The sequence below is a fragment of the Zingiber officinale genome, chromosome 3A (genome assembly GCF_018446385.1).
Source record: "Zingiber officinale cultivar Zhangliang chromosome 3A, Zo_v1.1, whole genome shotgun sequence".
Lineage (NCBI taxonomy): Eukaryota > Viridiplantae > Streptophyta > Magnoliopsida > Zingiberales > Zingiberaceae > Zingiber > Zingiber officinale.
Genome location: NC_055990.1, coordinates 146,466,990 through 146,477,880, shown reverse-complemented (window position 1 = coordinate 146,477,880; position 10,891 = coordinate 146,466,990).

The window sequence follows — 10,891 nt, the reverse complement described above, 5'->3', positions numbered from 1 at the left end:
TGAAAAGTAGTCGTTGGCTACTTCTAACGGTAACACCAGTCGACTGATGGTTTTGTCAGTCGACTGTTGTCAGGGATTGAGTTGATTGTTGATCAACTCTCTTCTCTTATTTAAGGGATGCTTTGGGGCTTGAAGGAGGTTACTGATTATTGTTGAATCACTCCTTGTCATTGCCCAAAGCTTCCAAGCCTACTCTCTTCCTCCTAAACTTAAGTTCATCTTGTAAGAGGAAGAGAACCTTGTGAGAGGTTGTACTCCACCGAGAAGGAGTAAGAGCTAGTCGAAGATTGTCGGAGACTGATCCACCGAAGGATCAAGGGCTCGTCCACCTCAAGGACACGTCGTGGAGTAGGAGCAAGCAATCTCCGAACCACATAAAAGAATCGTGTTAGCGTTTGTGTTCTTACTCATTGCTTTCTTGTTTTAGTTTCATTTCCGCTTGCGCAAACTAACCGTGTAGAGAAGAAATCGAAGTTGGGGGTGACCTAGCTATCCAACCCCCCTTCTAGCCGGCCACCGACCCCCTACAAGTGGTATCAGAGCGAGGTTGCCCTTCAACGGACTAATCGCTAAGAAGAGCACTCATCAAAATGGCCGGCTCAAACATTCATCCACCCAAATTCGAAGACGACTTCTCTTGGTGGAAGAAGAGAATGGAGGTATTTTTTAATACCGATTTTGACATTATGCTAAGCATGAGAAGTGGTTTTGAAGAGCCCAAGGATGAACACAATGAGACAATCGACATAACAAGATGGACCAAAAGGCAAAAAGAAGAGCATCTAGCAAATGCCAAGGCAATCCATCATCTACACAATGTTCTTCCCCAACAAGAAATAACAAGGGTTGGAACCTACTCAAGCGCCAAGGAGTTATGGGAAAAGCTAGTGGAGCTTTATGAATGGACATCGGAAGCAAAATTGGCAAGAAGAGACCTTCTTCGAACTCAACTCAACAATATTAAGCTTGAGAAAGGAGAAAATGTATCAATTTTACATTCTAGAATTAAGAAAATTATTAATGGACTAATAAGTGTAGGTGAGACACTCTTAAATCGAGACATGATGATGAAAGCCCTAAATGCTTTCCCAAGAACCACAACTTGGAGCTCCATTGTAGATTCATACTACATATCAAAGGACCTAGAGAAATCCTCTCTAGATGAACTCTTCTCAAGAATGGAGCTCCACGAAACAAGAGTTGAAGGATTAGATAAAGAATCACATAGATCAAGAGGAGTAGCCCTTGTGGCAAACAAGGAAAAGGATAAGAAGAAGAAGTCTTCATCCCCACCATCCTCCGACTCCGAAGAATCAAGCGACTCAATGGATAGTGATCAAGAGACGTATATGGTGAGAAAAATGAGAAGGGCATTTAAAAGGTTTTCTACTAACAAATCTCATGCTAGGAAAAGCTCAAGAAGCAAAAGTAGAACAAGGAGAGTAATTTGCTACAATTGCCAAGGAGAGAGACACATAAGAGATGATTGTCCTCTCTTGAAGAAGAAGGAAGGGAAGAAGAGGGAGGAGAAGAAGACAAAGGAAAAGGGGAAGAAGGCTCAAAACCTAAAGGCAACATGGGATGATCCTTCATCATCATCGGAGGAAGAAGAGCACCATGTAGTCAATTTTGCTCTAATGAGAATTGATGATGTAGCCTCCACCTCATCCGAAAATGAAGAAGGAAAGAGCTCAAGTGAAGACAAAGAATGGAGCTCAAGTGAAGGGGGAGGTCAAACATCGGATTCGGATATCTCGGTAAGTGAGGTACATAATCTTCCTCCTCATATTTTAATTAAAATTATTTCAAGCACAAATGATGACTTGTTCAAGGTAAAAAGGAAAAACAAGTCTTTGAAACATGATATTATCATGCTTGAAGAAAAATTAGAATCCATGTCTTCTAAGGACAATGATATGCATGCTTCTTCTTCTTCAAGTTCAAATGAATCATGCTTAGAAGAAGAAAATAGGAAGTTAAAGGAAAAGGTAGAATACCTTACCAATGCCCTTAGGAAATTTAAAATTGGCTCTAAAACCCTAAATATGATCATTGGGAGCCAAAGGGCAAGTTTTAAGAAAAATGGGATAGGATACAATGAACGAAATAATGACAAGACCTACCATTGTTTACTTGCTAGGGGGCAATCAAAAACCAAGACCATAGAACAAAAATGGATTCCCAAGGAATATTTGGTTAACCCAATTAGAAAGAATTTCTATTGGGTACCAAAATCAATCCTCAAGGGTTAGAGGATTTTGGGTTTAGTCAACCAATGAAATCATAGTTCAAATCCTTGAAAAATGGTTGACTTGAGACCTTAAGGGGGAGCACTTAGCCTTGATAGGAAATCATGATCAAAAGGGCTAAGTAGAGGTTACCTTTATCTCACAATGATTTTCATTATTTTCTAACCATAAATGTGAGATGATAGGATGATACAAATAATTCACTTATGCTTATGACATTTTGATGAGTTATGAAATGTATCAAATTTTAGTGATCATAGGCCAACTATAGGGAAAGCAAATGTTTAATTAATGGACATCTTGCCCATAGATCATAGTTGGACATTTCAAATGTTTTGAAAAATAATTCTATGTTTTATTTACAGTGGATAGTTATTTTAAAACGTATGAATTCAAAACTAGGGTTTAATTTGATATAAACTTGAGTGTTTTTTAAGGTGTTTGAGTTTTTATCAAAACTTCAAAAATATGATTAATTTTCATGAAAACATATTTTTCCTTATTAAAGGACATTAAAATAAATATGTGTTCAAAATTTCATGATTTTTTGAATTTTTTAGAATTATTTATGCATTTCTGAAGTTGACTTCGGAAGGCTGAAATTCAACATAGTAATGTGCCAGTCGACTGCGACAGTTAGCAGTCGACTGGTACCTATTTTCCAGCACTGTCAAGAGTTGGTTTTGGGAAATTTTAAGTCCCCATTGATACCTAGGTATGTGTACACGTTTGGTACAATTTTAGGGGGAGAAATGGGAAAGGTTTAAGTTAGAAACCTAATTGTGTGCAAAACTTGAAAATTAAGGTTGAAGAGCATATGTTAAGGGGGAGCTTGGGAATTATGTTTCATGTTTACATATTGCTTTTAATTTTCATGTTGTTATTAATGCCTAACTTAAACATATTGCCACACATAAAAAAGGGGGAGATTGTTGATGCAATCGACCTAGGTTTGATCTGTACGATCATTGTTTTGATGTGTGTGTCAAAGAGTTTAAGTTAGGCTTTCATATGTGTTTGATATGTGTGTTTGAGTCTTGTAGGACTTGGTGAAACACACATGAGGAGCTTGGTGTAACTAAGCTTGGGAAGCTTATCCTAGTGCTCGGATCCTTGAGTCGGTGAAGGATGGTGTGGAAGGCATCCGAGGGACTGCCGGATGAGGAGCAACGGAGTAGAGCCGAGGGAAGTGGACTTCAAGGCAACGTGAAGGATGGCAGGAGAGGAGCCGTGGGCTCGGGTACATCTGAGGGACGAAGGCCGAGGAAGAGAACTTCAAGGGTGACTCCGGAGAGGATGAGTGTGAGTGTGTAACAAGGTGCAGTCTAGTCGGTTGCAACTTTTAACAGTCAACTGCACCAATCGACTGCATGTTTTAGCAGTCGATTGCACCAGTCGACTGCATGTTTTAGCAGTCGACTGGAAGCAAACAGAAGCATTCTGTTCGCTCAGCAAATAGCTACCAGTCGACTGCTAATTTTAGCAGTCGACTGGTAAATGATCGTTGGTGCTGAAAAGTAACCGTTGGCTACCTCTAACGGTAACACCAGTCGACTGATGGTTTTGTCAGTCGACTGGTGTCGGGGATTGAGTTTATTGTTGATCAACTCTCTTCTCTTATTTAAGGGATGCTTTGGGGCTTGAAGGAGGTTACTGATTATTGTTGAATCACTCCTTGTCATTGCCCAAAGCTTCCAAGCCTACTCTCTTCCTCCTAAACTTAAGTTCATCTTGTAAGAGGAAGAGAACCTTGCGAGAGGTTGTACTCCATCGAGGAGCAAGAGCTAGCCGGGGACTGATCCACCGAAGGATCAAGGGCTCGTCCACCTCAAGGACACGCCGTGGAGTAGGAGCAAGCAATCTTCGAACCACGTAAAAGAATCGTGTTAGCGTTTGTGTTCTTACTCATTGCTTTCTTGTTTTAGTTTCATTTCCGTTTGCGCAAACTAACCATGTAGAGAAGAAATCGAAGTTGGGGGTGACCTAGCTATCCAACCCCCTTCTAGCCGGCCACCGATCCCCTACATTTGTTTGTTGTTGTTTACAAGAGCCTGTCAGGGAACACTGACAGGTAAGTTTCTCTGAATTGTGAGAATGATTATTAGGTGAGGGTGAAATGGTAAGTGAGTGAACAATTAAGGGATAATCTAACACAATGGGGGAGATTATTGGTATGGAAAAGAAAATAGCACAATCTTTAGTGAGAAGAAAAGTATGATCTGGTGATATAAGAAAATTGAGTCCTAATATTATATGTATGTTAGTATATAATAATGGTTTGACCCATAATTTGGAGAGTGTGAGAGGAGGACTATAGGTACCATAATTATTGTAAAATCTTAAGTGTATATTTGTCATAAATTATGTACACGCTAACTGTTGTACATTAAATTGGGTACTAATTAAGGGTTGAGAGGCTTTCTTAATAAAAGCTTTTGGTAGTATTGAGACCAGGGTTACCTCATCTATGGTGGAGTTAGCGACTCCACTGTCTAAAAAGGCATGTAGTGTAAACTCATGGTCATGTATATTAACAAGACATTTAACTCTAATATCAAGGGTATTCCCTGTGTTACAAATACTAAAGGCTTTAATAAAAACCATGTATGTTTCTAGCAAACTCATGGAAACTTGTAGGCCTTTGCCTTTATCAAGTGACTGTGGTAATAGTTTTTCTAGTTGGGTTGTAATAACATCTAGATGGGCTTCCATTTGGTTTAATTGAGTTTCCAAGGTAGATACTCTTGTTTCAAGGAGAATATTTCTAGTACTGCTCTTAGGGTGTTGAGTTATAGGTATTATAATGGTAAAATAATTGTGGAGGTAAAGATTACAAGTCTATTTTCTGCATAAAGTGCAGGTGCCTCGTTTTTCAATGGAGGAGTAATAACTACAAAGATAGCAAGGGATGTTATCTGTTCCTATTTTTAATAGCCAGTCATGTGTACAATTAGATCCTTAGCTAAGTTGGGTGAATATTAGATTCATTTCTTCAAGAAAGTCTTCCTAGAATACCGGATCAAAGTTTAATGGCATATAATCAAGAAAATTAATGTCAGGATAATAATGTGAAGGCTGTAGAAAAGAATTTACTAAGCTATACTTAGAGGAGGGAGAAACTTCTTCTACATCATCTACAGAGATAATGAAATAAATAGAAGAAGTATCCAAAACGTCTAATTGGATTTCTACTAAATCAAGATTAGTGCAGGTAACTAGTTTGATCTCACTTGTATATAAATTTTTCTTGTTTAGGCAGGCTGAGGATAAATGGCCTGGCTCATTAGAAGCAAAACAAGTAATCGTATTGACATAAGTTTTCTTTGATTTTAATTTTCTTACATGTCTTTCCTTATTTAGATAAGGTTTCTTTTCTTATTTTATCTAACATAGTATATTTTTCTTGGTCTGACTATTTTAGGTTTAATAACAGATTATTTCAAAGGTCGATTACTCTTATAAGGCTGTGTTCTTGAGTGGTTTGAGTCATACTGTTGAGGTGTATAAATTTAACTATACAATTCATATTCTTAGTTTTTAAGTTGTTTTTGTATGTGTATGTAAGTACATTTCTCTTTTAAAATAGAAATGATGTGTTGTATTCTTACTCCAATATTATCATATTGTGATGCTACTTTCATACCTGTACAGACCTTATGTATTTCTTTTCCTAGATCTCCTGTGAGTTTACTAAATAATCATTCTCCTAATTTAAAGTTATAGTAATTTCCTGAAACGACTATTAAGGCTAGAAAATCGTTACAAAAGGGCTTAATCCAATTCCAATTGAATATATGTAATTGCTCTAAGTCTCTCATAGCTTCTTTTTGTCTAATATCTAAACTTGTATTTGTATCTCGGGCTGTAAAAAGTCTATGAATAGTATAACAGAAATTAAGTATGTTATTTTCTTGGGAAGTAATTCTGGCTACTTCTTCCAGATGGGTAGTTTTATAGGATTCCTATGCTGCTCTGCCAACATCTCCTAAGTAATTCTCTCCTATTCTTATCATGGCGTCCCTTGATTCTATATATAGTTCGTGTTTAGCCTGATAATCTCATTTAATAGAGACTAACCATTGTTCTATATATCATACATTTAGGGATTATCACATTCCCCAGTATTAAGTAAAACAGAGTTTTTTTTTCCAAAATACATTATCTCTGGTGGCCTTCTTTTTCCTATTATTCTTAATAAAGGATTATTATTTGTGTAGGGATGGATTTGTGTTCTTGGAGGATGTCCTTCTCCATAGTCCATAGTTCGCATAGAACTTTCTGGATATCTTACCTGTAAAGGTTGTGGCCTAAATGTACTAGTAGCACTAGATTCAGCAGGGTGATGTGTGTGGATTGTATACACTTGTTTAGTATGTTTTGACGCACATTCATGTATTTCGAGCATGCTTTATCTATATATTTTCATACTTCTAGTTTTCCTTTCAACATATTTACTCTTTTTGTTTGGAGATCTATTTTTTGGACATTTTCTGTGTGCAGGAGTCATTTTTGGAGAAGATTTGACGCTTGAACGAAGAAGGAAGGCACAAGCCCTGTGTGCCACACGACCATGACATGGGGGGTTGCCTAGGTCGTGTGGTGATCACCACCCGTGTGGCTGTAGCAGAGAAGGAAGAAGCCATGGTCGTGTGAGTATCACACGGCCGTGCCAGGTTTGAAGCCAAGAAGGTTTATGGCCGTGTGCACTACACAGCCTTGCATGCCATCCAGAACTGAAGCTGTACACGACCGTGTAGATCTACACGGCCATGCAACATTTCCAGAGCCCAAGAATGCCTTGGCCATGTGCACCACACGGTCGTGCAGGAGTTCCAAAGCTGGAGGCAGTGCGGGTTGTGTAGATCTACATGGTCGTGCAAGGGGAGCAGTGGCAGATGCATGCCCGGCCGTGTACGCCACACGACCGTGTGAGATAGGCAGTGAGAGGAGTGAGCCAGGCCGTGTGAGCCTCACATGGTCGTGTCACAGGGTCGTGTGGTGCCCAAACCCCTTCTCTATATAAGGGTGTCTTCATCATTTGAAAGGGGATCTTCTCCCTTTTGGGGGAGGGGGAATCAAGATTTGGGGTGATTTTTCTTCATCTTGGAGGGATTTTGTAGCGATTCAAGGGGAGATCTTCAACGTTTCAGCTCCAAGATTGTGGATTGGATCCAAAGACGGTTCTTCATCATAGATAAGCTTTCTTTCTTCCTTTTCTTGGATTTGGGATCAAGAATGCTTATAATTCCCTTCTCTTCAGATTTCTTTCTTCATTTCATGGAGTAGATTTCTTTGTTCTAGGATGGAGGGAGTAATTGTAAAGATGATTTGATGTAAAACTCTTGTGGATTTGTCAATTTCTTATTTCTATGATTTTACCCTATTTGTATCAATTTGATCTTGTATGGATTGTTGTGATTGTGCCTAATTACTATGCTTGATTGAATGTTTGAATATCTTGTGGATCTTGTATGAATTGTTTCTCATTTGATTTTCTGAAGGACGTTCGTGACATGAACATGCCAGTATAAGGATGTTTGAGGGATGATCTTGAAGGTGAAATAGGGTCATTCAAGGGGGTAGGATGGATAATTTGCATTAACCTTTGTATCTCGATGCGGTTGATGAGTGATGAATTCCTATGTTATCCGAGGGACACACGTGACAGGCAAGCTCGTGTAAGGACAACATAGATTCATTCCTATTTGATCACATTTAGGTATAGATTTTAGTCCTAGGTCGGTTGTCTATTGCAAGAGAGAACCGTCAACTCTCTACAAATGATAGACAATTGAGGAATAAGATTCGGTAGATCATTTACATTGAACAACCTTACAAAGAAACCAAAACTCCTAGAACATCCCTTATCATTGCCTTTATTCTTGTTTCTTGTTCTTTTATTTCTATCTTTACTTTTCATAGTTACACTTTGCTTTTGTGAATCAATTCATTAAATTGACATTGGAGAAATAATCTTTCTTTTTAGCAATAATGTTATGATCTTCATCAAAGTATAACATCCAGTTTGTTTTTAACTTATGGTGTAAAAGATCAAATGTTTCTAATTCTTTAAGATCTTCATTAGTAAAATAGATAGCTATTTTAAATGATAGGTATAGGTACTCCTTTAAGTCATCATAAAATACATAGTTAGGTTCTAGCCCTAAGTTGGTGGACTGATTGCTACATTTACATTCTATATTCATTAGGTTCATACTATGTTAGGTTTCCTCTTGATCTTCTTCCTGTGACATTGAAGGTTTGTAATTATGGAATCTTACTAGGGATTTACTGTGTCTGTCTTTGTATATAATAGATTTGATTGGTTGTAAAATTGATGGTTTCATACTTAAGTCTAGATTAAGATTCCAATCTAGTCTAGCAAGTAGATTAGAGGAGAAATATTTAGGTTTCATAAAATAAATTTCCTTTGTGGTAAGAGTCTCAATAATATTATTGATTTAGATTTTGAAACTATTGTTGATATTAGTCATTGTTTTGTCTAGAAAAATAATATCTATCTGAATATTGTGTTTTTGAAAATCGCCATATCCCCTGGCTCGAATAGAAATTTTAATATGTTCAATAAAGTTTGGAATAGTCATATTAAAATTTGGACAAAAATAGGTAATTCCTAAGTTATTATTTATATCAACTTCAATGAGTCCAATAACTGCTTTGTCATTATCAGAAAATATGGAGTCATAAAGTACTAAAAATACCTTAGCTCCTATGTTTTTTCTAGTAAGTCCTCTTAATCCGAACACAATTAATCCTAAATGGATGTAATTATATTTACGTCGTAATAATGTCTTAGCAGACTCTTCATTCATAAGTGCAAATCTTTCCTCTCCTCTGTTTGGTAGGTGGAGTAGTTGTGTTCTGTGATATCTATACAGTGCTGTAGAAAAAGATAATAAACCTTGGTTCTATGTTCTTTTTTGGTGTAGTGTATTTAATTGTTCATTTAAAAATGTGTCTAAATTTTGTTCAATATCTATAAGTTCTTCTAATTGATATGTGGTAATATTAGATGTGGACCTTCTAGGTATCATAACTAAGTTTCTATTGGGATGTCTTAAAGTGTATTCAGAAAAACTCTCAGTTTATGTTTTTGTTCGTAGGGCCATCAGAAGAGATGTTTTGGATCTTTAGGATTTTGTAGGAATTGGGTGGTTGTCTACTTATGGTTTTACCTAAAGAGAGCTTACTTAGATCTTTGTTTAAGGTGTCTAAGGTTTCTTTTATAGCTTTTGTCTGATTGTTTTTGTGTATATGGTTTTCAAGAGTAAGGAGTTGAGTTTCTAAAATTGTAAGGCGATAGTGTAAGGATGTCAATAAAACTAATATGATATTATTTTGTTGTACTATGATTTAATCTCCTTGACTTACTAAAGTAGACTTACTATAGCAAATGTCCTTATTTTTAATAAATTGTTGAGAAAAATCAAGGACTTCCTCGTAATGAGTGTTTGTAAATTCAATTTTGTTCATGCGATATTAGGTCCAAAGGTCTTAAGGCTCTGATACCAAACTTTTATTGGGGCTCCTAAAGGGAGTTAGAATTTTTCTACTTGACTTTTGTTGTGGATTTTAAGTAATAGTAAAATTTTACAGTAAACAATAACAGTAAATAATATATATATATATGAGTTTTAGTTTGTACATCGTTTGTTCGTGACTTCGTGGGCGATTGAATACATTCAGAGTGCTCAGAAGTTTTTTTATTTTTTTAACTTGCAGTTAAACCATTTAAGATTTAGAGGTTAGATTATAATGTTAAATAAAATAAATTTTTTAGGTGCTCATGAGATGCGCTATGTAAGGGATACAAGATAACATTACTCTCTCTCTATATTTATTTATTAAGAATCTGGACCCTTTAGTAACTAACTCTCAATTAATTTGGTGAAGCCCAAAATTAAATTACGTTAATACTTTTTTCCTTTTCACACCGAAAATAATTTCAAGGTTTATTAGTAATTTTAATAGACTTATCAATCAGGGATTTAGAGTTTGAGACTGAGTTACGGTTTGTTATTGAGATTTTTTCTCATTAATCAAATATGATCTAAGGTTCAAGACTGAGCTGTGATGTATTATTAGGAATTTTTCTTATTAATCAATTATGAATCTAAAGTTCAGAAATAAGCTATGACTTATTATTGAGAATTTTTCTCATCAATAATTTTTTCTAGTTCTCTTTAGTCAGGATTGACAACACTTCCCAAGAGACAATAGTCTCAAGGCCCAATAATTAGAGCATAATAGAGGGGTCTTTATACTAATCGAGCCAAAATTAAAGAATCCATAAAAGTGTGTATTCCTTAAAATTTCAAGGACTTAATTATAATTTTAAAAACTTTATGTAAAAGTGTAAAATAATAAGCTGAACCCTATTTCTCCTTTTGCTCCCGCATGTTCTCGATTTTTCACTTCCCTCGTCGCGGCTTAGCACTGTTGCTGTCGTTCCGTGTCTCCATCATTCCACGAAGCCACCTGTGACCCTGCTCCCCTTACTATTGCTATCTCTTGTCTCCTTCTTTCAAAATTTTTAAACGAGGAAGCATCAATCAAGGCTCAACAATCGCTACCTAAGTTGCTGACTTACTGTTGCCCACGTTATTGTCGACGTGTTAGAC